This window comes from Lichenostomus cassidix, chromosome 1, assembly GCF_008360975.1.
Source record: "Lichenostomus cassidix isolate B80296 chromosome 1, HeHo_3.0, whole genome shotgun sequence".
NCBI classification, from domain to species: domain Eukaryota; kingdom Metazoa; phylum Chordata; class Aves; order Passeriformes; family Meliphagidae; genus Lichenostomus; species Lichenostomus cassidix.
In genome coordinates this window covers 108,134,676-108,162,430 of record NC_139479.1, presented here as the reverse complement: position 1 = coordinate 108,162,430, position 27,755 = coordinate 108,134,676, and the positions used below count along the sequence as shown (strand labels likewise).

The 27,755-nt window shown below is 37.1% G+C and overlaps 1 long non-coding RNA gene across 1 annotated transcript in view; it reads left to right on the top strand.

Annotated features, from left to right (window-relative positions):
• The first annotated feature begins 860 nt into the window (after positions 1 to 860).
• Positions 861 to 27,755, top strand: part of LOC146445509 (uncharacterized) — a 41,876-nt gene continuing 14,981 nt past the window's right edge. The window contains exon 1 of the long non-coding RNA XR_014852401.1: positions 861 to 965. This is a non-coding gene — a long non-coding RNA (uncharacterized LOC146445509). The remainder of the gene's footprint in view (positions 966 to 27,755) is intronic.

Here is a 27,755-nt window from a genome sequence, read left to right as displayed (position 1 = left end):
AGCAAGATAAAAGTGTTTGTATTATATTAAAATAATCACCACTAGTCAATCTAGTTTTCATAAGCTTTACAATGTAAACTCATGTAAACTATCTATGTATGGGATAAATGGATATTCTCTGTTTTCCACAAGAAAGTACCTCTTATTTGAGCTGCAATTAGCCACCTTCTGTCTCTCTTTCACAAGAAATTGCTTCTTTTGAGCCTAATCCCATCCAGAATTTACGTAAAATCTGTGCATTCATGGAAAATAGATGCATAAGGCTCAAGGTTCTCTTTAAAAAGATTTCTAAAATGATTCCTCTAGGCAGTAAAGATTTTTTGTATTAAGTGAATGGCAGTCAGTACTTCTGAGAAATATATCACCTATTTAGATCTTTGAATTAGAAATGGATTTTTAAATGTCTCTAGTCCATGCTGGCAGTCTGGGATGTGAGACAAATTTCTATATATCTTTTGTGGGTATTTTGCTTCTTTGATTTAGGAGCACAGTCTGCATTAGAATCAATTTGTATTTTGAAGTAATTTAGGCTTTATTCTGAAGCTACAAAATAGGATTTTAAAACCAAAATGGCATTGGCATCTGAGCTGAATATGAGAGCTGTGCTCCCTTCTGGGAGATATTCAAAAGATGTTAGACAGTTCAGAATGAGGAGTTTTTTGAGATAAACTAAATAACTCACAAAGAGCATGGTCATAGTTAAATCAGACCCTGATCTTTCAGGGATGTTGGTGACACATTACCACTACCACCTGGGAGCTCCTCGTTTTTCAAGTGGGTCTTTCCAAAAGGAAACAGCTGCCCCTTCATTAGTTAATTAAATGTAACTTGAGAAGGAGGAGCTTAGAGAGGATGTCCTGCTGATTTTCCCACTCTTGCTGATGGAGCTGTGGTGAGAACATCAAAGGTCTGAGTTCAAGGCTCTCTGGGGTAATGGACAACTTTTCAATTCCAGTAATCTGCAGGTATGTTGGAAGCTGTTTATTCTCCATGATATTTAGTGAGATATAAGGAATTGCAGACCAAGTCTGTAGGAAAGTGCTTGGGTCATCCAGCTTGAACAGGGAAATCCTGTGTTTCAGCTCTGCTTGGAGTACTCTTTCTTCGTTCTACCTTGAGTAATCACTGGGTAAAATAGTGAAATACTGACAAGAGCTAGGATTGGAGCACGGGCTGTCCAGACTGTGTGGAAGACAGGGAAAGGAGTTAAAGGTGTGCTTAATTCATGCACCTTAGTGGGACTTCGATGTGAGAAATCCACTGAGCTGCTCAGCCCAGTCAAGTGGGAAGTGCTTCTGAGCACATCAAGGAGATTACTCTGTCACTTCAAGTATTGAAAGTAACAGGTGTTATAGTTTAATTATTTTAAGATTAGTATTATGTGAAGTTAGAAATTAGATATTGGAGTTTTGAAGATCTAAGATCAGAGCAGAGACGCCCTGTTTTTCAGGATTTGTTGTTAATCATCTTTGGAAATGCTTCTGTGTGAGTTGCATGGCTTGGGGTATCTGTATGTGAAAACATTAGATATTGTACATTTCTTATTATAGCTCCTTGGGAACCTTTATTTTCTGTCTGAACATCTGATGCTGCAGGGTGACTGATTGAAACTTCTATCAGCTGCAAGTGTGATGCCTAGCTCCACTCCAAAGATACTAACCCCAACAAAACTCTGCTCACTCATGGCCTTGGATTTTGGGGTTCTGTTTTGTTGCTGTTGGTTTTATTCTGTTAGCTTGCTCTGGACTAGATATTTGGCAGTAATGTTGGTTCACTGCAGTTTGAGGTTTTTCTGGTAATAATTTTTAATTGGCTTTGTTTAAAACTGTCACGAAGAATGTAAGCATTGTCTCTCAATAATATAGAAATCATCAAAGCTATAGATATAGCTGGTGGGGGTGTTGAGATATATATATATATATATGTATGCTGTGATAAGCAACATCTTGAATGTATTTGAAGGAATTAAGCAACAAAGCTGAGCGTGTGCTTGTGGCAGGGTTAAATGGGAGGCAGGATTAAATTTATGGTTTAGGATAATTTTCTTGACCACTGTAGAGTTGTTTCTTTACATTTGCTGAAAAAAACAGGGAAGCACTGCTCCAAGTTATTCTTGTTACTCTGTATAGTATGTCTCCAGCCCCAGTAGCTTTTCCCCTCCAGCCCATTGTTATATCAAAATTCCTTTTCCTCCAGGAATAATATATATTTAAACACTATCATATCTCTTTAGCCCAGCTCAAGAGGTAATTTGTTCTGTGTATTGATGTGAAATTTAGCAGAACTAGTATCTCTGTAAATCTTATCACTCAGGGGTGCTGTTGGGCATTTTCCATGGGGTGTTCCACTCACCTCAAGCAAGAAAGAGATTTGTTGTCATAATGAGAAGTGTAAGAAAGTTCTATTGGACTAACTGAGAACTTAGCTGGAATTGAAGTTTTCAAGATGGTAATTTATGCCTTGCTGGAATAAGAAAATAAAGCAAAAACGATTAAAAAGGCAGACAGTTATTTTAAAATTGAACTTTTAATTTAAAAAAATTACAGAGAACTGTGGATTTGAAGGCTGAAAGAAGCACAACCCTGTAGGTGTGTGCCCCAGTGGACTCTCTCCCTTTATTCAGATAAAGTTGTGAACTCCTCTGTCTCTCGTATGGACTCTGGCTTTTCACAGCGTGATTTTCCGTACACTTTGAAAAGGAATGGATTACAATATGTATTTCTAAATTGGAAGTAAAGGTCAGTTACTCTGGAGCACAATGTTATAGCAGCATTACATTGAGACTGATGCAGTCAGCAGCCTTCTGGTAGCTTCCACTCCACCTGTAATTTAACAAGCAGCAGGCCATGTGCTTTGGCACTTATTTGAAGTGATGCTGTTTTAAAATAAGCAAAATCTGGAAGCCAAAGGGAGCATTCAAGTGTCTGGAAGAGTTCCCAACAAGTCTGGATAGAGGGACTTCACTATGGACATTCAGTTGAACAGTAAGCTGTTCACTGGGTCAAATGCATGAGCTCCAGAAAGAAGTGGGGCTGGAAGAGTAGAAACAAACAGGCATACAAACTCTTCACAATTTAATCAGTGATTGAGATTTTTATTTTGTATTTTCTTTGTCCCTCTTTGACTGTTTCTTATCTCTGTGCTGGAGTTTGTCCACACTCAGTTCTTGTGCAAACCTTTCTATGCAGCAACGCTTTCCAATGTATTCAGAAACTCATAAAAAGGTCTAATCATTTTCTCAAAGACAGAATAATTAGTTAGCAAAGACTTAGCCCTTAGTCAGAGGGGCTAGAGCTGCTTGCCTATGATTCATTCTCTGTCCATGTTTGCACCTCTGTTGGTGTTTTGTGCAGTCCTGCTGACCATTTTAAACATAGCAGCTCCATTTTCTTTATTCTGGCTGTAAAATTATTCTCACCGGACACCACAATATCTAAAGAAATTATGAGCATTGACAAGGGAACATGGAAACTTGCAGAAAATCTTCTGTGGGTTTGCACAAGGCTCCCCAGAATACCAGTGCTTGAGGGACTCTGTTTAAAGACTCAGAAACATTACCAGGGTTTCTTGAGGTAACCTTAGCCCTGTTGGAGCTCCAGCAGAGAAGTATTGATCATCATGGCTCTGCTGCTCCTTTTGAGCCTTGGAGCACAGCAGCTCTTCCTTTTTAAGTTCTGGGTTACATTATGCACAAAGTATCTGACATAAGATCTATGTGCACTGCAGTTAAAGTAGGGTTCCTTTACGTGCCCTGTGTTTTTAATAAGATTTTTTTAAATTTAGATTTTTAATATTTACATCTGCTCCTTACACATCTCATTGCCTTTGTGTGCTATGGTAATGTGTTAGTTTCTGTAATGGTTGAACAATAGTAGAGAGTCAGGAAAATTGCTTTGAATCAATTGGAATTTTATAGTCCCTTTTGCTATGAAAGGTTTTTTGGGGTTTTTTTCCCCAAAACAAAATGTTTTATTTCTGGGAAAAAAAAAACAAACCCAAATTTTCAAGGAATTTTGAGGTCTAAGAATTTAATATTTAGGCATAACTTGAATCAAAATGCTATTGATGAAACTCTTAATGGTTTCAGTGTTACTTATAGTGCTCATATTAACTATTTTTCTAATTTCCTTTTTTTTTTTTATATAACTTGCTTAAAAATAATTGTCTATCTGGATTTCATTGTGTTTGACTGCTCTCTTTTTGGGATGTCAGTGTGGAGGGGGTGAAAATGGAAAAAAAAACTTTCTGAGGAACCCTTTCCCTATTTCAGCTGTCTAGCTTCATAGTTTTTATCTGCAGATAAATTAAGGCATTGTTTCAAAGCTCCTGTCTGAACTCATCCATACTGAGGGAAGAAAAACTTAGGATCTTCCTATTTGCCAATAGATAGATTCAATAACAAAAACTCAAAGAATCCATCAATAATTCAAAGGAATTGCTGCTTTCACATACTTAATGCTGCCTTCTGTGCTATGGGTGAAAATCTGCCTTAGGCAGGTGATCAGCACTAGGCCTGTGTTCTGTCTAAATCCCACATCAAATCCTCCACGTTTTATATATATATAGTCATTACCAACTCCTTCTCCATCCCACAGCAGATAATGTAGCACAAGTGGGGATAACTGAGTCATTTTCTCATTATAAACTACTTTACAATTCAATGCAAAAAGGAAAAAAAAAACCAAAAAAACCCACTCTACATTAATATGTATAAGAATTTTTAAAGTTGAGAAATGTTTCACACAGAAGCCAAGTCAATCCCCTTCACATATGTACTATTTTATTACAGATTTATACTTACAGTTTAGGTTCATGGTTCTGTGTACTTCTGCATGTTTAAACCATCATGGAAATGTTTTTGTTGCGGAAAACATCTTCAAATTTGATAATCCGGGGTACAAAGTTATTGTTGGGTTGAATAGCTATTGATATATATGTAGCAGAGACAGCAAAACCAGGATTAAATCAATAATTCATAATTAATTGTATATTCAAATTAAATGTGCTTAAGATTCAGTGTGAGATTCAAATACATTTTGTGCATAAGTATATTTATTTCGTGCCTGGATCACTGCATGCTGCAACAAGCTATGTTCAGCTACCCACATATGTGATGTGGGACTTGAATCAGTACTTTGTATTTTGTGGAATTCTCTTATATACTCAATTTGCTGCATTATAATCGAAATACCTATCACCCAGGTAAATTTACTGGCATTGGAGGAGGGGGACACTGGGTTTTTTGGGTTTTAGGTTTGTTTTTGTTTTTGAAAAAATCTGCTTTAACACAAGCAGTACTAGAAAATATACTGGTAAAGAAAGAAATATGGTTCAGTAAGTGCAGGGCAAAATTCTGACTATTTAATCTGATATTAAAACTCCCAAATGATTGAAAGGAACTCATTGGTACCTCAATCCAAACAGTGCCCATTTCTGTTGTATATTGCCCTTTGCCAGGAATAAAAGTATAGATATTTTTTCTGACTGGTAAGGTATTCTCTACCTTAAGCAGCAGAAATGGATGATCAGGGGAGTAGTTTAGATATGGCTACTTCCTTAGTTTGAGATTACTAAACTCTGAGAAGGATGATCCATAAAATGTGATGGACTATAACTTTCACAAAGTATGAGTGAGGTGCACACTCCAGAGAAAAGCTGTCTGAAACAGAGTTAGAAATTTCATCAATTATTCTGCCCTCAGTCAGATGAAATGGCTTGAGTAGCCAAACGTTGCTGTCTCTGCATTTTGGCTCTGAGCTGTCTCTCACAAATTGCAGTTTAAGTTTCTCATGTGCTCATTTCCATTCTTTGCATGTCCCTCTAAGGCTGGGTCTCTCTGAAGGTGTCACAAGTAGGTGACTTCTCCCGTGCTGTGTCACTTCAAGTAGGTTTCAGCTGCTACAAAGGATGATCTATGAAGCCCAAAACTACACACTAGGGCCAGGAGACATACCAGGATGCAGCTAATCCTCTATAGTATCCCAAGCAGGCACATTACAGCCTTTTTTAATTTTTTTTTTCTTTTTAATAAACTGACAAGTTATATCGTAGCAGCGACTAGGATTTATCCTTCGCTTGACAAGCAGTCCCCAACCTCCCTGCTTGAACAGTCGGGAATTGTCGCCCCCAGGTTCTGCAGAAACACGTTGCTTTGGGTAAATTTCCACGGGGAAGTTGGGCATCTTGCATGAGCACTGCAGTGCTGCCAGCTGGCATCCCCAAGGGCTGACAGGAAGCAGAAGGCCTCAGGAATTCCAGCTTTCAGGCATGCTGTCCTCAGTTTTCTGGGATCTAAGTGTACATGGTTTGCAAGGAAATCAACACTGGAGTTGTCTTAATGACAGTGGAGTACAGAAGACATGTTTTTGCAGGGAGTTGTAAAATTTTTTTAAAATCAAAATTAACTAGAATTTTATAATAGTTAGCTGCTCTCAGAAACAGGGTTATCGTTCTTAGCCTGTAGGTATAGTAAAAGAGAAACTTCCACCTTCCCTTCAGAGTGAATAAGCTTCTTTCAACTGACTGTGAGATCTAAGTATTCTAAGTTTTGGTAAAGATCACCTTGGACATGACAAAATCTGGTTGCTCCTTTTTCCTTCTTTGTAGCTCAGAGAGACACTAAAATGTCACTCGGTACTTGTGTCAGATCTCTGACCTTCTGTGTCTGCTGTTGTCTGCTGCTTTCCTTCTTACCTTGTGTACTACTTTCTTATTTTCACTCCCAGCACACAGTGATGTTGATCTCATAGATTTGGATGCTGATGATTGGCAGTTTATGCTTTTTCTTTTAGAAAGAAATATGGCAGTTTGTGGAAACTGATTAGGATCATTGTCAACCTGGTGTATTTCAAAAATGCACAAATGATAAATTCCTGGCAAAATAGTACAATACATTTGATTTGGGTCACTGAAGAGAATTTTATCTCTGCAGCCATTTTATATATGAAACAGTGTTTTAACTTAGGGGCTGGTTGGCCATTCCCTTCCTTGTGTGTGTATTTATTTATACAAAAAACTGACCTTATGACCAAAGTCCTCTGTTATATTATTTGTTATGCTTTGTTAAAGCTTATTAGCTAGTTTTGGGTTTTATTGTGTTCATTGTTGATTTCTTTGTTAGGTGGGCTGGCAATAGTAGATTGTAAGTTTTAGGTATCTGTAAAGTTGAAATGAAATAAAATAGCCACATGCTGAGCTTTTATACTGTGTCTCCAATAGAGTTATGTGCTTTTCTGATCCTTTTTGGCATTTTAAGATTTTTGCTGTTTTGAAATAGTAACTGTTGGATTGCATGACACTTTATCATCAGTTTTGCAAGACATCTAAAAAACATGCTCTCTGTATTTAATTACAGTTAGGTTTTTTTTTCTGAAAATCTAGAGCCACTGTGATTTAGCATATACAGAAAGTTGCACCATTTCTTTTAGAGATGTTATTTGGTTAATTGATGGAACATAAGCACAGTAAACATTCTTTACTGTGGTAGTAGTTATGTTTTCAGTTTGTTTTCTGTGTCTTCTTTTATATAAGAGCATCAGAGAGTAATTACTGCAAAATCAAATGTATATGTACCCCCACATATATGCACACACCATATATATATATACACCTTTAAAGCAGGGTTTGTTGTTGATCCCTGTTAATTTTGCTTTGCTTCAGTCCTCTCTATAAATAAAAACACATTCACAAGAAGAAAATGAAATCTCTACAGATAATTTCTATAAAATGCTTTTGATGCATGTAAAGACAATTTGTTGAGACATAGACCATTTAAATTAGTATAAGCTTGTTTTCCATTTTGTCTTCAATGTGACCAGTTAATATTGAGCCAGTGCACATTTTTCTCTGCATCTATACCATTATTTTTAATTAGTTTAAAAATTAACTTAACCTTTTCAGGTCACGCCTGCTATTAATACCATTTTACTTATAAATTTTTGGCTGTGCTTGGGTTTTCTGTGCCAGTTTTTCTTTCTTAAGTGTGAATGGTAATGGAAGTGATTGGGCATTTATAAAACACAACCTAGTGGCAGCAAGTGAAAGAACTGAGTTTATTTGGACAAGATAGAAGGGTACATTAGTCTCTAGTTTCAGCCTGTAATCTTTGCTAAAGGTTGCAAAAATAAGAGAAAAAACTCTTCTTAGTTTTGTTAGTGAATATGGGTAGATAATGGGCAGTGATGGAGTTTTAGATGAAATAAGAAAGAAATTTGGTTAAAAAGCTGGGAGTGCTGTTTTAGTCTATCTCCATTATTAGTGGCTTTTTAGATCAGACCAATATTGGCTAGAGATGGTTTAAATATAGGTGATCTAGACATTATTGAGATTACAGAAGCACTGCAAGAGACAAAAATACAGTTTATTTGTAGAGAAATGTATGACAGCAGCTGGGGTAGTAGCTATTTAACTAAAATTGGTAGTACTGGTGTGTGTATATATATATATATATTATATATATGTATATCTATATCCTGATGTATACATGTATGGACATATGCTGGCAGATTAGGTTGCCCAGAGAAGTTGTGGATGCCTCATCCAGGGAACTGTTCAAGACCCAGCCCAAAACCTTGTATATGAGGAACATGACACTTAACAAATAAAAGCAAATTGAAATTGCTTCAACAAGGGAGATTTAGTCATTCCAAAGTAGGCTAAGCATTTAAGGGCATTTTTTTTCTGAGAAAACTGAAGTCTTTGCTTCAGGTAAGTGGCAGGGATGTCAGTAAAGGAGGCTGTGTGTGCTGGTGAAAGCCTCACCTAGTGTGGGCAACTTGGCTTGCTCATCCACCACCCCACAGTCCCAGCCTCAGATGGGTTTATCCTGAGGGGGGCTGCCAGGGATGTCCTGCAAGCAAGGCAGCTCAGGATTGAGTTTTAAAGCAGCTTTGGAATGTGATTGTAGGTGCTTTTTGACATTACTGGAAGAAATTTCTGTGCTGGGGGAGTTCATGGGGCTGTTGGACAAACAGCAAGCTGGTAGGGTGTTAATGCTGATAATTCCTCTGTGAATTTCACTCTGCAGACAGTTAGATTCCATGAATAGGGCTTGGCAAAGAGAGAATTCCTTAACAATGAGGCTTGGGAAAGGGAAGTGATGCCTAACAAATTGATACAGCCTTCCACCCTCTACAAAGACGCCAGCTGAAAAAAACCCTGATAATGGCAAAAACTTCAGTTTGCTTTTGAAACATTGTTTTGCTTGACCTGGAACAAATGTGAACGGCAACATTCCTAAACCAAGTGGTTTTTTTCTTTTGCAATTGGATTGGGATGGTAGTATACACAGTGGCAGTGGCTTATCCAACTGGAAATCGCTTAAACTCACTGGATCCAGGTAATTTTTGTGCCTAACCTCGGATGAAGCAGTGATACCCAGGTTTCAAACAAAGAGATTAGATAGCTGAAATTAAGAAATCTTATTAATTTGAGAATTTATGCCTAAAATTCTGTATTAAGTGATACATGAGTTTTCATCCATTTCTCATTTAGGTAATTTCACAACTGAAAATGTTATTTAAAAAAAAATTGATTGACTAGTGATCTCTAATCAAAACCAGGTTTTTGCCATGGTGATAATAAAAAAGACAAATCCTAACCACTTCGAACTTAAATATTATCTTTTGGGTATGACTTGTTGAATTAAAGCTAGGTTTAGGCTTTAAATAGAAATTTTCTGTCACGTGTTGGGGACTGTCTTTTGTACAAGGTTGATAATGTTAGAGACAGGAGAAGGAAATAAGTTGCTTAGGAAAGAGGTATCCATTACTGATCATTTGAGCATTTGCTACCTTCAGTCATAAATCTTGAGGTGCAGGATGTCCTGACTCCTGTGGAATTGAAGCCAATTAGAAATAACCTCTTTATAGCTTTTATTTGCAAAAGAGAAGGGTGGGGGAGAAAGGAGGGAATAATAACCCCTTCCAGCAGAATGCTTTAAATAACTTCACAGACAGAGGTGCAATGTTGATGGAGCAATATGGCCTGACTACCTGGGACTGCCTGTCCTCAAGTTACAAAATTCCAAGTTAGTCCCCTTTTTCAAGCAAAATGGCTCAAAAGAGAGGAGAAAAAAAAAAAAAGAAAGAAAAAAGGTGTTGTAATGTTGTAATTATAAAGATTTTCCTCAGATGACAGTTGTCTGCAAAATATTGACTGGAGCTCTTCTCAGCTGTCTACTGTACAACTTAATAGACACCACATTCCTGAAAACACAGTGGAGTTTTGATTGTGGCATAAAGCTATTGACATGATCTTTACTGTTTGAGAACAGCAGCAAATATCTAGGAAGCAAAATAGAGATGCTTATGTTAACTTTATCATTCTGACAAAATTCTTTGTTATACCTGGCCTTTGTGGTCCTTGGAAGTTCTTGAGGATATATAAAAGTTCAAATAAGAAGGCCAACATCATCCATCAACCCTGCCATGGGCAGATAGAATAGGCTGTGTCTGCCTTTTCCTTCCAGCACTTCAAATGCTGAAAAGCAGGTTCAAGCCATATTCATTGTTGTGACTCTCTAGTGAGGTTATGTGAGGCAACCCACAGTCAGAGAGAGCAAAAGACATTCTACAAAGGCAGAGAATCTCGTCTAATTCATCTGTACACGTCGAGGATAGTGTCAGGAACCCTATCACAGCCCTATGTTTGTAAATGCCTGTGCAGTTTTGACTCATTCAAAGGCATGAAGATAATGATACATCATTATTCAGCAGCCTCAGTAAACTTTGTCTTAACAATTAACATTTCAAAGAGTAAGTTTGTGTGCTAACCAGCATCAAATAAACAGTGGGATTATGTTGAAACACACATAAAGGGAGTCATAATAAATACACAGTGACAAAATTCACCTTTCTTTGAGTTCTTACAAAAAAAAGGGGAAAGGAATGAAAATCTCTGTGTGTGTACAAGAGGGTAACACTTCACCCTGCAATCCACAGAACTGTGTCAGAGTAACCTTCTTTTGGTCTGTCTGGTGACAACATTGCAGTGATGATTAATGCTGCACTGCCCTGCTTCCTCTGCTCTGCTCGAGTGCTGAGGCACAAAACTGCTCCTCATAACACCTCAGTCAGAGCTAAATCAGGAGCTTTGTGTCATCTTACCAAAATTGTTCCGTTTAACTAACGTCCAGCTTCTGATTCACGGGGAGGAAAATGCAAAGAGCTGGCGACTGCTCTGTTCAGAATGAGTTCTGGATATGTTCAGAACTTATTCAGAATATGTTCAAGGATAGGTGATGTGACAGCCAAAGTGCTGTCTGAGGGACACAGCCCAGCCTGTGTCACACGATCAGGTTTCAGCAACGTGGGCATGATTTGGAATTTGTTTGATTGAGAGCAGCATCTGCGTGGGTGTGGAACAGAGGAAGCACTTTGTTAATGCTTTTTTTCCTGTTTTTGATCAAGCAAAACCAGAAAACCAACCCAACAGCTAAAGGAAAGCAGACTGTAGGAGTGCAGGCCTGAAAAATCCCAAAGAAAATGAGGGAAAAGACATTTAGAGCTGTGAGCAGATAAAACATTTCTTACAGTTTGTCATATACATTACCATAATCAGGCCTTTAAATACATATATATATATATATTTTCTACATGAGCAACACTAAATTAGAGAAAGCCCTAATTCCATCAACATATTTCTCCTTCTGAGGATGCAAGTTGAATTATTTCACTGTTCCACTCAAGAAGGGTAATGATAACTGGTATCTATTGCAAATTAGCAAAATACAAAGTATGCATTTGTTCTTACCTGATAGGCAAGGAAGTTTATAGGTAACACTAATAAAGAATGAATGCCCACTCTTCAGTGTGGATGAAAATATATGTGAAGGTAATTTCACTATAGGAACACTGCCTATGGGCTATAAAGGGAGAAAAGGAAGTATTTAAGTACTATCAGAAGACCTCGTGGGCTTTTAGTGAAGATACAGAGCATAATCGTGGCTGTAAATTGTGCCAATTGGTGCCACTCAGAACTGAAGTTGAAGCCTGTTTTCCTCGTGGTGTTCTGCAAAAGAAAACACTATTTCTGCAACATTGAGTAATATAAGGATTTTTGTCCTTTTAGACAGGTTTTCTTCTCAGCTATCTAGCAGGGGTCTTCTTGCCCTGTAAAACAAAAGGAGACCACATATTCAGTTGTTTCATTTTTATTTTGTTATTTTCATCTTATTCTTTTTTTATGTCATTATTTTTCTTAAGTGTTTTTTCTCCCTTTTGCCTATCTCTTTTTGACACGTATCGACATCATTACTACAATATGTATAAATATTTTCTTTAAAACCCACAGATGGACAAAAGCTGTTTAAAACCTGTCTCACTGAAGGAAAACAAGAGCCAGAAAGAATAAAAGTATTCCCACTAAGAAAAATAAAACTATAAAAATAAAGTGTATATATGACAGCTTATTTAACAGGGAAAGAATAAAAGCAGTTTTGGGAGAAATATAGAGCTGTCACCAGGGCTGTATACAAGTTTGGGTTTTGTTTATGGTGTAATCTTGAATACTATAATCAAATCTCATTGTAATCATATGTTGGTGTTCCCCAAAAACTGTTAGCAGGATATCTGTACAGTTGATTATATTTACATTTTAAAAAATAGGTATGTATGATGTATAAGACAAAGTAGAGGGAGGGGGAGAATTAAGTCTGCCTGGGAACTTTTCTGGCAATAGAAACCAGCTATATCAGCCACAGCAAACACACCAAAAAAGCCCAAACATCCTCACCACTCTTTAGTCTCTAAGTCTTCATAGTAATTAAATCTTTATCTGCAAGACAAGAGAGTTAAAGATAAATAATTAACAGTTGACAAGAGTCTCACATGCACAGACATTTGAGTGTAGCAAAGCCTATTGTTTGTTCTAATTCAGGTCAATGTATTGATAAGTAGTGAAAAAAATAGACATGCTGGCAAGGATTAGAGTGGGTACCAGGAAAGAAGCATAAAACCCAAGAAGTTATCCCAGAATCTGTTAAAATGATGGATTTTCCACTATGTACAGGGAAAATTAATGTGCTTGGAGCTGACTCAGAAATCAGGGGTGACAGGCTGCTGTTGACCAGCCAAGGCTTGAATACTGAACTGCAAGTGTAATTATCAATATTAAATCTCCATTTCATGGCAGTGAGAAACCTCATCCTATAGATGATGTTCCCATGTACTGAAGGCTTCACATGACAAATAGCAGTTAAAAGCACGGTAAAATGGGATTCACTGGTGGTTTGCAGCAAGAGGAAAACCAAGGCCTGTGCTGAAGCTTTGTATATTTGTTAGCATTGCATGATTTGCCAGGTTGGACATAGCTACAGATCTTTATCTTTCACAAACACAACTACCTGATGGTACAGCATATAACCAGAAAAGTGGCTTAGCTCAAAAGTGATATGACATAGATTCGCCTCAAATATGACACAAATTCATCTCATTGCCATCAGAAATTGTTGAACTTTGGAAAATCATGTTTTTCCAAAGATGTCATTTTCATTCTAATTTAGCTGTTTCTAATGCAACTGTAATTTCAATAAAACAGAGAGATTAAAATATGATTTTCCCTTAGTTTTCAGTGTAAAGCTATTAATTATTTATCATCTTTTGCAATGTTGCATTTCCATTTTAGTTTCATGTGACAACTAATGCTAATTGCTTAGGGTACTTACTATCACAGGCAGCTTTTAGATTTATTTGCTGTAAATCTCTGTTTAAGCAAAAGTGAAGTTGATTTTCATCATCTTCATCAGTCAATATATTTGACTAAAACACTGAAAAATCCTCTTGAAATTGCTATGTGTACAAGTTAAGTCCAAGTAGATAGTGACTACAAAGGGAATGTTTTTGCAAACTATGGCTTTCTCAAAAATTTAAGTGATTGGAAATTTGTGATCTTCACCAGATTTTAAATCAAATATACTTTAATGTTCTCTTTACATTTTGGTAAACCACTCTATCATTGATACTAGGGAATTAGTGAAGTATTAACAGAGGGCAATTACACAATGTGTTTTGTTAGTTTACGGGAAATGCATATAGACTGATGAAAAAATAGACATTTATTCATCAAGGGAAGTGATCCTGATCTTCTACTCAGCCCTAGTGAGGCCACATCTGGAGTGCTGTATGCAGTTCTGTGTTCTTTGGGACAGGAAAGACAAGGAGCTACTGGAGATGGTCCAGGAGAGGCCAAAAAAAAAAAAAAAAGAGGTAGAAGGGAGAAAGTAAACAGGACAAAGGGGAGATTTTGCTTTACCCATCAGCTTTTAGTTGTACCAACCCAAATGGAGCACAAACTGCTGCCATTAGTGTGGTGTTTGCTAACCATGACATACTTTTTTATATCAATTACCACAAAACACCACAGCACGTTTGTTATCTCACAGGTTACGTATCAAACAGAACTTGAAAAGATTTCTCTCTGGATTGGAAAATAAGTATCTGAGATCTGCTCAATTTGGAGAAATATCAATGCCTAAAACTTGGCTTCCCCCCCCACCATCATCCTTAAAAACGCCCTCTTTCACAGAAACCTCAGTTTTTCATCAACATTCTGGTGAAAAGTTCCCAGATGAATCTGTTGACCAGTATGTTTCACACAATGGCATCTGTCTGTCTGGAAGTAATAATCTGATACATATTCCATAATGAGTATAATGTCATTGTCTCAGGGAACATACAAAAAAGCGTATTAGAAAGAGTTTTGTACTTGACTGAATTTTCTCTTTCTTGTCCAATTCACATCTCTGCTTCCCTGATTGTTTTTTTTTTTCCCCCTGAAGGGTAAACATGGGTTATGCTCCAATAATGAACAAAGCAAAATGCAGTTTGTGGGCATGCTGCTCAAACTGACAAGACTATTTTACCTACTGGCTTTATAGGAAGCTTTTCATGGTTCCTTTTCTGAATATATGCTATTTTCTCCCAGCTGGAAACACTGTCAACTTCACATCTCCCAAGGTCTTTAGAGCCCTGGGAAATGAAGCTGAAAACAGAGTATTGTTAGTTGCCACACTATGATGTGGAAGGTTGGTAAATGTGAAGCAAATTATATGATATTGGTATACAAATCACTTTTCTCACATACAGTAAATTGCAGCACAAGAGTGCATAAAAGCAATTAAGTGATTTGTGAACCAGGCTCTAGATATATTCAAAAATTACTAAGGTGAATTACTTCTTGGATTGTAAGATAATTATAGCACCAGTCTTATCCTCATCCACAATGTAGTCCTCATACAGGCACAGTTGCAATGGGGTGCTGTATTTTTATATGTGGCCCACACTCTAATTAGCACATTCTAATTTCAAGCTTAAAAGAAAACCACAAGAAACATGTGGCTTATAGCATTTTATTATTAACAACTAAGCTGTGTGTCTCACTGTGAGACAAAAAGCCAATCTTTCTTTTCTTTGATTCAGCCTTGCTCCCTGCTTTTTTATTTCTATCAGATAATTAAATAACCCAAACAAGATGAAATTAGTTACTTAATTTCTTTAGGAATTAGAGGTAATTTAGATTTAAGGAACTAATTTTTTTTTTTTGGAGTGTTTGAGTGTTTTGTTTATAACAGCTTAGTTCAGCCTGTTTGTTCACTCATTTCTTTTCATCGGCAAGATTTAAAACCAATCGATGATGTCCTGAATTCTGGCTAAATTTAATGAGAGAAAATGCTTGCTTTATTTTGTGGTTAAATGCTCCATACTTTCCAAATCTGTCTCCCCCCCCTATTTTTAAGCAGCATTTAATATTATTAGACTGCTAAGCTGAGGATGTTGCTAATAGCAGAATCACAGAGCATGCTAATGACTTGCAGAGAGGTCACAAAGGTTGGGGACACACCGATTCTGATAAGGTGGGGCAATTGCAATATTCATGACTTCCTTTTTCTGTTCCTCTCTAACCTTTTTCCTCTGCAATGCTCCCAAGGCTGCCGATGAAGGGCAAGACGTCTTCATTTGAGCAGATCTTTCTTGGTGGGTTTTTGTGGTGCAAAGCAGATGGCAATGCTCCCACTGTCTCCTCAGAAGTGAATGCATTAAGGGTAGTGCCCCACTGGCTCTTTGATGAGACAGGTCTGAAATCATCAAAGGCTGGCCCTCTTCTTCCCATCAAAAAGTACAAGCAGGGCCTATGGAGACCACAGTCTAGGGAAGATGATAGCAGTAATTAGCCTTTATGATAGATAAATCTTCATCGTCTGATGATCAAAGACAGCTAAAAGTACCAAATTACATGTGGCAGTTCTGTAATATGAATAAAATGAGGCAACTTTATAATCTCTATGATCTTGTTACATAGTGTTAACTCTGTTTTAAGTGTGTTTTACATTAGTTAGGTTAGTTGTTTCAAATGTAGGAGCTTATTTTTTTATTAGCAATATTTTTTATTTAACAGTTTATTTGTGATGCAGTAAAACAATTTTATAAAAAGTAGGAAAAAAGGGGATCAACATGAAGTGAATGGGAAAATTTTATTTTTACTGGTTTCTCCTTTTCTCTTTTCTTCCCTTTTTTTTAATGTGCCATTTTTTTCTATCTTTTCCAGTCTTGCAGTTTGGGGAAGAATGACATCAAAAATAATTTGTATTTATCATTTTCATTTGACACTGAACTGCTGTGAGATTACAGTTTGGGGGTTTAGGCACCTAAATGCCACTTAAATCTGGTGCTAGGCATTTATTTCCTGTTTGGAATCCAAGTTTATATTTATATGTCTTTAAGAACTTCCTAAATATAGCAGTAAAATAATAATAGTTAAAAAAAAAAAAAAAAAAAAGAGGTAGTACTTTTTGAGAGCTATCATCCAGTCCTGATAATGACCTGAAAACTTCAGGGTCAAATACACCACTTCACTTGCTGCTTTCAGATGATAATAGCTATGCATTATTATTATATAAAAATATGAATGTACAGTATGTTCTGAAAGGGAATAACTTGTTGCCAAGGTTACTGAGTAGAATATATCCCCAATATATAAGTAATTTTAAAAAAGAGAATGCAAAGACAGTTGGAGAAGAGAGGTAGAAGAATGGTGGAATGCTAGAAGTTATATAACAATATATTACAATTTTATTGTCCAACAAGAGAGTTCTTGTTCCAGTCAAATATAGACTAATTTGAAGCTCAAAATTACTGTTATTATTTCGTGATTGTAGCTTAGTTTGTTTCAGATCATGCTCAGCTTTGCTAGAATTCAAGGGTTTGTTACTCTTACCTGTTTAAGATATATTTGTGGCTAAATAATTGGAAGAAAAGGGATATTTTTGTGGTATAATTCCACATTAAAATAAGACAGCTTTGTATGAGGGTACGACAAATATTTTTGCAGTAAAATTGAGTATTGGCCTCAAGTTTTTACAGTCTTATTTTGAGCCAAAAGTCCCAAGCATGTTTCTGTGTCTTGAAATTAGACAGAAATTAGTTTGCTGAAAAAGGGAAACATCAAAGGGAGGCATCATGGAAGAGGTGAAGGACAGAATTCCTTGCCTTTCTGACAAAAGAATTAAAGGTTTGCCTATTAGGAAGGACTTGGTCTCCTGCTTTCTCAAGCCTAGCTTTGCAATATGGATACACAGTGCAGCAGTTATTGAACTGTCTAGGCTTTGTGGGATAAAAATGGACAAAGAAATGCATAAAAAAGCATGATGGGGCAGAAATGCATTTGCCCAAATAAGTATGAAGACTTTAATTCAACTTAGTCATTAATTCCTAGGGAAATAACTTTTCCCCTTGTCATTACTTCCTAGGAAAAAGTTATAGCTATGCTTGCATGTTGAGACATGTCCTGCAGTAGTGGATAACAGGTATCCACGTTTTAATGTGAATGGGATATAAGTATTTTTAATGTTGTGTATAAACCAGGAAATACAAATATCTCAATGTATTTGTTTGTGGAGTATTGATGATTCCATTAATGGAGCTATTGATGAGTTGAAATGCTCAGAAGGCATATTTCTAAGCTGAGTTAACTGGGCTTAGCAGGTGGAGCTGTTTCTTTGTGGCTGTTTTAATAAATGGTTTGAAAGGAGCAGTTCTATAGAGTATGCTATGCATTTTTCAGCAGTGACACATTTAATATGAGCTTATTGGTCCAGAAGTGAGCCTTGTTAAATGCTCCATTGCAATATTGTCTGTCTGGGTAAAAGAACCCAAATTTGTGAAGCTATTTGTTGTAACCAGTCACTTAGTGCTGAGATTTTATCCATTCTAAGCCTTGTCTTTATGGTTTCAGTCAATATGAAAGTAAATATGGGGTGTTTGGGTTTTTTTTTTTTGGTTTTTTTTTTTTTTTTTAGGAAGTGGATGATAAAATAGCTTCCCATGGAAGCACAGTAGCCATTTGGATAGGTGGGAATTACAGAAAGCTAGCTGAAATCTAAAAAGTTTCAAATAAATTGAGTCTTAGCCAGGTTTATGGATATTCTAGTCAATGTGTTAAAGAGTCAAAAACTGCAAATACTTTAGATAAACAGAGAAAAGTGTTGCACCAATTTTGCCTATAGAAACAAGCAAAATCTCCAGCTGCAGCTATGTTTTGTAAGGAAGCACATATATCAGGCAATGCCAGGTAGCAGGCATATTTTTGGAATCCTGCTACTCTGCTTGTTTTCTTGAGTATCAGATTGCTTGCTCTTTAATAAAGCTAATTAATTTTACTATCTGATACTAAAATAAACAGATAAAAATTGTGCTAAGGAGATTTCTCTATAGCAGGAAAGCCAGCACTGCAAAACTGCAATGCTGAATGCAGCTCTCATTCACATGCAAGCTGCCTAATCCATAGCACTGTGTGGAGATAGGGCAAGAGGGTGTTCAGTTGCTCCTAATCCACAGGATGTGTAGAGGCAGAAAAAATGGAAATCATTCTTCCCTGAAGGGCTGAAAGAAAATGGATCTTTCTGCCTCTCAGTCCTGCCCCAGATACAGCACCAAGCCTGAGCTTGTGGTGAAGCTTTTGCAGCAGACACAGGTTTTAAGGATGGTGTTGGACACATCATCCCCAGAGCACATTTGGGTTTGTGTTTTTCCCTGGCAAAGTGTTTCAGGTGTTTCATGTTGTAGCATTTCACAGACCAGATCGTTGTGCAAACCACAGTGTTCAGGAGGGAGACATCCTCTGCTGTTCCTTAACCCTCTTCCTTGCACAGTCTGGGAATGAGGAGAGATCCAGGGTGAGATTCACTCCTTCACAGTGCAATTCAAACATGGCCAGGGAGAGAGGAAATTGTGATCTTGCATTCAATAAGCCTCTTGCCTAATTCAAGTTGAAAACTAGCTCTTAGTAAATCCTAAACAAACAAAAAAAAATTGTCTTATGGAGAACTGAAGTAAGGAAGCTGAAATGACAAAGTGAAAAACCTAAAGATTATTCCTGTCCTACCTGATGTTAACCTTAATTCCCCTTTATAAATAAGTAGTGAAAATCAAATACAGTATATGAGCAAGAAGAGGCCAGACATTTCAGTCAGAAACCAGCTTTTTTCTTCCTAAAGAAAAAGAACTCTCTAGCCTGAAAACGTGGTGATGCTCAGACTGAATTATTTAACAGGAATCTACATGTGTTCTTCTGAACTGCTAAACAGTTTGTGATGTTAACCCTGTGATGTGCCCTTCCTCAGCTTGTGTGATGTTAGCCATTTGACTTCCCCTCTTTTCCTTCCCTTTTCTTCCCATCTGTTTCTCTTGAAAATTAAAGTACCTTTTGTTAATTTGCTTTTAGTTTTTATTCTTATTCCCCATCTAAAAATTCTTAAGATACAGCAGAACTTAAATTAGTGACTAAATTCTACTTGACATCAATGGAACAAAATTTATATTCTGAGTATGCAGACCTATTGGGCACAGCTTCAGAAAGCAATTCTTTGTAGATCTGATTTCTTCTTTTCTTCCTGGTCCTCCATGACCAACCTTTCATACACACATCCTCTGAGACCTTTAAAACCAGTTGGAAACTCACATAGTTAATGTCTGTCTTGAGACAGGGGGAAAAATAAAAGAAGGAAAAAAAAAAAGAAGGTAAAATAATCCCACCAGACTGTGCTTCTCAGTGGAACAAGGAAAGACACTTCTGGTCAATGAAGTGCAATCTCCATGAGGCCCAGGGATCAGCTAATGATAAAAGACACTCTCCAGTGGAATTTGTCCTACATAGATCTGTGCTGAAATGCTCAGCAGGCAACAAAGCCAGCACTGATCTTCACACCTCAGTTCTTATTCCATGTCCTGTGCAATTTGATTGCATGTGTTGTGTAGGTGTATGTGTGTCTCTGGTAAATAAAACCACATTTTCAGTTGTATTAGAAAGGAATTACATTAATGAGACAAACATTTAAAATCATCCCTTTAGACCAATTTTATATTCAATGGGTATATTTCCAGATATATATCCTTTCCCTTTTTGCTTTGTTATTGATAGACATTTTCCTGAGATATTTCCAGTTAATTTTAAACTTAGGTAGCAATCTGGGGTTTCTGAATGCTGGATAAAAAAATAAATAAATAAAATCTTCTTTCTTTTCTCCTTATAACATAGCAACAAGGACAGATTTTCTAAGGGCTCAGTCTCCATTTCACCACTGCCTCCTGATTAATTTGAGCCCACCCCTAGCTGCTGCCACAGTCCTCTCCAGAGGTACCACATGCTGACCTCCTTCATGTTGCCTTTTGAATTTTTGATTTCCAGCAGGTGAACAGGGGCAGGGAAGTGAAGACCCATCTTCTAATGAAGCTCCTTTGTGTCCTGAATTTGCTGCACATTATAAACTGACATTATCATGCAATTATTACCTTACGGTTTTCATCCTCTGTAAGATTCTGTTGGGTTATACAATCTTTAAGAGATGAAAGTGCTTATTTTTCTTTCTTTTTTTTTTAAATTTGTTTTGGTATGCTAAAATATTCATATAAATAGTTTATTGTTTTTCTGACTCATAACATCTTTAAATCTTTACCTATTCTTTTGCCTCCAGATGAGTTAAGCAAGTATGTGAGATGAATTGTTACAAAGCTGAAATAAGGACCAAGCAGCTTATGATTTTTCTTGTTTAGGGTGTTTTTTCTTTCATGATGAATTACCAATTTAAGAGCTTTTGGCCTGAAAGTACAGTTTTCTTGCCTATCTTGATCTGCTCAAGGTTAATTGTGGAGTTGAGGAGCATTTTATCTGCTGAGTTGCTCCATCTCAGAATATAACTGGCACCAAATTTTAGTCTGAATAACTCATGTATCTGGTGACTGTGTCAGCATTGGCCGGTTTTCCTTGTTCCCCATATAAAAGTGTTCCTATTAGTTCCTATAGGTACTGAATTAATCTTTCATTTTAGAAACTTAATGAAGAGAGGAAATTATTCTCAGTATGAGGTTTGAATACTTTTCCTTGCATCTCATGAACGCAATATAATCATAATTACTAACAAAAAAAAGATGTTATTTAATGTTATTATTCAACAGAATTTATGCACATTGTTCAATTCCAGGTGAAACAGGGCTCTAGAATTCTTTGCAACCTTTTGGACCAATTTCCTGTTATCTTCTGTTTGGTAATAGGATGCAGCTGTGCTACTTTTGATATTACGCAGTTTCCACTGAGGTCAGCTTTGACTTTTTTCATAAATAAAAGTTTATCCTGCCCACACAATGCAGATATGTGAAGACATTTTGTAGGCATGAATGAGTTCTGATGAAATCACAGGATAGCCTCAAACACGTGGAGGGAAACCAACCCAGTTTTCTTGCCTGTTTTTATCACCAGAATAATGGCTCAGGCATGAGCAAAGAAAGCTCTACTTGCAGTCTAGACTGATGAATGAAAAAATGTTATCTGACAAAACAAAATACCATGTGGATCAAGAAATAGCTAAAGGGGCTTTGTAGTTACTTAAGAACTCAGTTAATACAAGTTAATAAGGTTGAGTTAATAATCTCACATGGAAACATTACTGTTCTGAGTGGTTTGCTCTTTGTGTAAAATATTTGTGGGTTTGGGTTTCTTTTTAGTTGTTCATAGTTTCCTGTAAATATTACAACATGAAATGGAGCATGGAAAGCAAAAGACATGCAGTGTTCCCTGCCACTGATATAATATAAAGATCTTTAAGTAACTGTGTGGAGAAAAACCAAAAGTGTGAACTATTGGAAGAGAAAGAAATACTGGTAGAGGACACACAAAGTTACTGCAGAAATATACTGCAATGAGCCACTGAAATAGTTATATTGTTCCTAAACCCTCGGTGTGAGGTGAAAGCATTTACATGCCTTAAGCAAAGCAATGATTGCTCAGAGAAAAAAACTCTGCTTTGCTGCATCATCATTTTCATCACTGCATTTTTCTTTCCTCCTTTTTTTTCCTTTTCTTTTTTTCCTTTCAGTATTGTTTCCCATTGGCAATATGTGAAATTAGTGTGTTCTAACAGACCTGAAATGCACATGTCACATACACCACAGGGCTCTTGTCTCTACAGGTGCAGCCATGCTGCTGAATAAAAAACCACTAAGCTGTCAGGCAGCTCCCTGGCTCTGTGTCTAAGGGCCTCAACCAGCCTTCCCTAAAACAAAACTCAAGCGTCCTCCTGGGAATAGCTTCTGATGAGCACTGGACTGCTCTCCTAAGCAGTGTGAGTAAATCTGTGCCAGGTTTGTCCTTGTGTCTTCCACACAGTCCTCCAGTGCTGACCCAGAGCTCCTGGCCTTCAGTTATGTTCACATAACTTCATGTTTTAGAAGCACTCTCTTAGTGGGTCCAGCAGGGCTTGTGTTTGTTCCTACATGAACATAAACCAGCCCAAACTGACTGTTATGTTATTGGCACATCACCCATGTAGAACTAAGGGCAAATGCTATGCAGCATAAATGTAGCCAATATGCCCTAAAAGATGAAATCTATGTTCTTGGTGAATATCAGGTAGACTTGCTATGGATTGCTCATCTTTGGATTACAGATCTATCCCTGAAGTTCTTTCATTTTGGAGGATAAAGAATCCAATATTTTCTAAAAGTATGCAATTGCTCTTCTAGTGAGATGCTGGTTTTACTATCTTCATATTCTATTCCTGAGGAAAACTTGTTGAAAGCTTTCATTTGAACAAAAAATTCCTATTTGTATTCTAGAAATGTGTGTATATATTTAAAACAATTTATATAATTAAAACTAAGTTAACTGCCATATATGAATTGCTTTTGCCCAGTGAAAATCTAAGGAATGTCTCAGTTGGTAAAACTCCTGCAGTTTGTGAAGCACTGCTTTTGGTTGGTGTTACATGATGCATTATGAATTGTACTAAATGAAATTGTGGGAGAGGAGTCTGGATGCCACCACAAAGTTTCCATGCTCCCTCAGCACTAGCGTTGGAATTTGTTCTTTAACATTACTAAAAACAGTGGTGTTCCCTAGCAGAAAACAGAGAAACGGCAAAATGGCTATAAGAATAGCCAGGAGGGGCAAGTGCAGTTACAGTTCAAAATCTGGAATTAGAGCATCAGCAAAAAAAGTGAAAAAGAAAAAAAAAAAACCCAAGCCAAACAAAACCTAAACCCTTAAGGCTGAAGTCTTTGAGTAATCTTTGAAGCCTAGGTAAGGCAGAGCTAAGCACTTGTTTCTACTTTCTCCTGGCTCTGAGAGATCTATTGTAATACAATCCAAGTATACAATGTCCGTTTTGAGATCAGTGTGGCTGATGAGCATATGGGAGGCAAAAGGCAGTGCAGTGCCTATTAAAATGCTTATGAAAAATAGATAAAGCCTTTCAAACTTTAATAACATGCTATTTGATTCTGTCAGCAGATAACATTATGCACAAAGTATTGCATAGCCAGGTTTAAGGGCTTGAAAGTCATCAGTCTAAGAAGGATTCCAGGAGACACAGTGCAGGGTAGCACATATTGACAACCTGCCAGTTTTGAGGGCATGAGGAGGACACAAGCACCAGAGTTTTACTTGATTTTGTGGAAAGGAGATGGATAGTCTCGTCAGGAGTAAACAGGCAGGGCAGACATCAACTGGACCAAAAGAGAAAATTTCTGTACAGACATTCTGTGCAGGCAAGATCTAGTGAGTGAAGCATTACTAAATGTATTTATGTTTTTCCTGAGATTCTCTAGAGGTAGCTTTATGCCACAAGATTCTAAATATTCATAAAAAAAAAAATAGCCAAATAAGTAAAAAAAAAAAAAATCCTGCAAAAGGCATAAATAACTCCAGGATTCTTGGAGCTCTGTTTTTTCTACCCAGGCTGTTTGGGGTGGTGAGCACCTGCTTGTAGGAGGGGAAATTTCAGAAGTGCCTTGAGGGAAAATACTCATTTGGTCAGATCACAGACAGAATGATATGGTCCATGACATCCATCAGGATCTCTTTATTTGATATGCTTGGGGGGAAAAAAAAATAAATCATAGGTTCTCTTTGCATCCCTTTGCCTGTTTTCCTTGGATTTGTCCTTAACGCATGCAAAAGGAATAAATCCCTTTCACACTTTGCCATTCCAGCAATGCTGGTGGAAGAGCCCCTGACTCCATGGTGAGGTATTTCAGTATGATGTTGCTGTGAATGTGGTGTGCTTCATTTGCAGTCAGCACAATGGTGTCACTCTTGTCCCCTGCCGCCCCACACTGATCCCAGTGTGCTGGCAGGATAGTGGGAAAGGTGATCTCCCACTCTGCTACACACACCTCCCAACAAGGCAGCCAGCAGGCATTATAACATCTCTTATTTATTCTTATTCAGTGTTCTGGCCTCAATCCTGGTTGCAGTGCTTAATATGATTTATTTATTCATAAGATGCTAAACTAACAATATTGAGTTTAGTGTGGGCTGCCCATGAGACACTGAACAGAAATGCTGGCATGTTATTGCTAAGGGCAATGGGCAGATGACTCTGCCTCACATTCACATGGTGCATTTATTCACCTATAAGCATTTTTATAGCGACTGCAATTGTAACACCTGGGCGATATATGTGCACTATAAAAATGTTGAGAACTGTCCATTAGGGCAATTAATTCTCTGTCCAGCTTCTGGTTTAATTGAGACTTTGTGCCTTTGGCTGTGTTATTGTTTTTAATTTAAGGCAGGCAGTAGGGCAAAGCTAACTCTCACAGCTGTGAAAATACGTGGGAAGGTAGTTGGATGCTGGAGGCTGAGGCAAAGCAGGAGAGGGACAGAGTTTGTTACAGAAGCAGTTCCAGCACAGTTTTAAAGATCGTATTGTTTTCCTTGTCGTAATGACACTGGGCAAATCTTTTTTCAGGAGTGGCAATTAGGATAGAAAATTGAGCTTAAAGGGGCCTGAAACTAATCAAGGTTGAATTTGACTAATAGTTCCGGTCAGAACAAAAGTGGGGAGAAATTTAAAAAATGTCAAAACATATCATTTTGACCTTTCTGAAATGAAATGTTTCATTTCAGAAATGCCAAACCATTTCATTTTGACATTTGTAAAATGAAACTTTGACTTTTTGATTCAAAATGTCACTTTTTTTTTTCTTTTAAAACTGACCTACATTGCTCACATGGTAAAATACTAACCTAAAATTAAGGTAAAATAAATCCAGAACACTTTGAACTGAATAAAAATTTAAATTTTTTAAAAAGAGGTAAATGAATTCCACTTTTCTTGCAGTTAGTTTCCTTACTTGTTTTCTCTGTACTTGTTGATATTATGGTGATGATATTGTGCCTTCATATTCAAATTTGCCTTTTCCCCTCTGTTTTGTACCAACTTGGATAATCTGTGCTTGATATATTGTAATTTGGCTTGAGATTTTTCTTAGGAAGTATTTTTCTGTGCAGTTGTTTGGGGGTTTCTGTTTGTTTGTTCATTTTTCCTGTAATTTATTTGACTTTTTTTTTACATATTCAAAAACAAGTGCAGGAATGATGCTCTAACCTTAGGACAGTGCTGCAGCAAAATATTAGGTGTGTGGTCTAGTCAAGTAATGCACATGACCACGTGCATATTGCATCACAAGAAACTGCTGAAAAATATCTTTGAGCTGCTGAATCTTGAATTCTCCAATGTTCTTGTTAAATTCGAAACTGATTCTTGGGAATTTCCCAATCAATTAAAAGACCACAACAACCACACAGTAAAGAAGAATGTTTAATATTTTTGTTGAGTAAGAGGCATTTGCCAACAGCCATCTTCACTACAGTCTAGGAAATGGCTCTTTTCAAGAATCAGATTTCTTTTTATGATTTTGAAGTAGACACAAATATAGAAATGCTTGATGGACTGCCAGGCAGTGAATCAAACTAGAACAAAAGTGGTTCCTGATCTAGAGCTGCACAGACACTTACTTTAGCTCAGTAAATTCACTGGGAATGAAGAGCAATATTGAGTTTGATACCCATTTTGCTTTTTCCAGAACCTGCTTTGGTGAGAATATTTTTCTGATAGTGCAGTTAGATTTGGTCCTGTAGGGTGCAAAGCTTAGGGTCAGTAAAACACCACCCTGGGAAGAGAGAGGTTACTGCTTAAGCAGCAAGGACAGGCAGGAAAAGGAGTGTACAGGTATGACTAAAGTTCTCTAAATAATTTAGTAGGATGCTGGTATATTTGGAAATGAAAATGTACAAATTATTGCACAGTAATGGCAAGACTTGGAAAAGCTTTTAGAGAATGGAAGCAAGTGGATGATTTTTCTTTTTATGTGTTATTTGAGGGCAAGCCTGATGTAACTGTAGAAACAATACTGAAGGCCACTAATTAAAGTTGAAATCAAAAAATTGCATTTTACTACGGACTTTTTTTTAATAATAATTTTAAATAGTATTAATTAAAATAACCAAATTAAACCCTCAAACAGAATTCCTTGTGCATTCATTTGTGGCATGGTATATTCAAGAGCAGAGACACACCTAATCTGTCCTCTAGAAGGCTGTTTATAAAAATCTCTTGTTAAATATAAAGCAAAATAGTCTTTGAAGTCTAAGGGAAGTGCAGATCATGCTCTGTTTCTGTTGGGCTGCCTTGCTAGCCACTTTCACAGATTATTGGATGCTGGGAGCATTTTGTTCCAGGCGACATTCCAAGTTTAGGTAACTCAAAGACACTGAAGCTGTGGCCAGGTGCACACATGCAAGAGTTTTGTTTTGAGAAGGTGGTGGGTAGAGGTGACAGCCTTGAGATGGATTCATCATGAACCAGAGGGATTTAGGCAGAATCCATGTGACTGGCAAGAGATTCTTGTAGTTATTCTTGCAGCTGAGGAGTCACATCACACTACAAATGTGATTTATTTCTTTCAGTGGTTTACATGGCACCCTTGTTTATGGTGCTGTCCTTGGGAGAGTTGGCACTTAACATTGGCACTTTTCTTCAGCTGGCAGTGGAGTGTGATTAGATTGTTAGACTGGTTGTTTACATCCTCTGATTATGAATAAAAACTGAATTAAGTAACTGAAGCTTAACCAATGGACCCATCATCTCAAAAGCAAATCAAACTAAGCATGTTAGACGAGACAAAATATTTTGTGGGATGACTTATGGAAGAACACTGGAACTTCTTGAAAGTTGTTGGCTGTTTGATGCTCTGAATGTCCAGAACAAGGCAAGAATCACTGTGCAAAGCACTTGCCTTGTAAACAGAGTGACAAATGGAGTTTGTCAGTGCAGTACTGTGGTATTCTGGATGATTATGTAAATTCCAGGAATATTTGCTCCCAACTCCTCTTCCACTGCAGAAAGCAACGAGAGAAAAGTAAGAAAAGAGTTTCTGCATTGCTTTGAAAATTATGGAAAAAGCCCCAAAAATGTATGTGTTCTA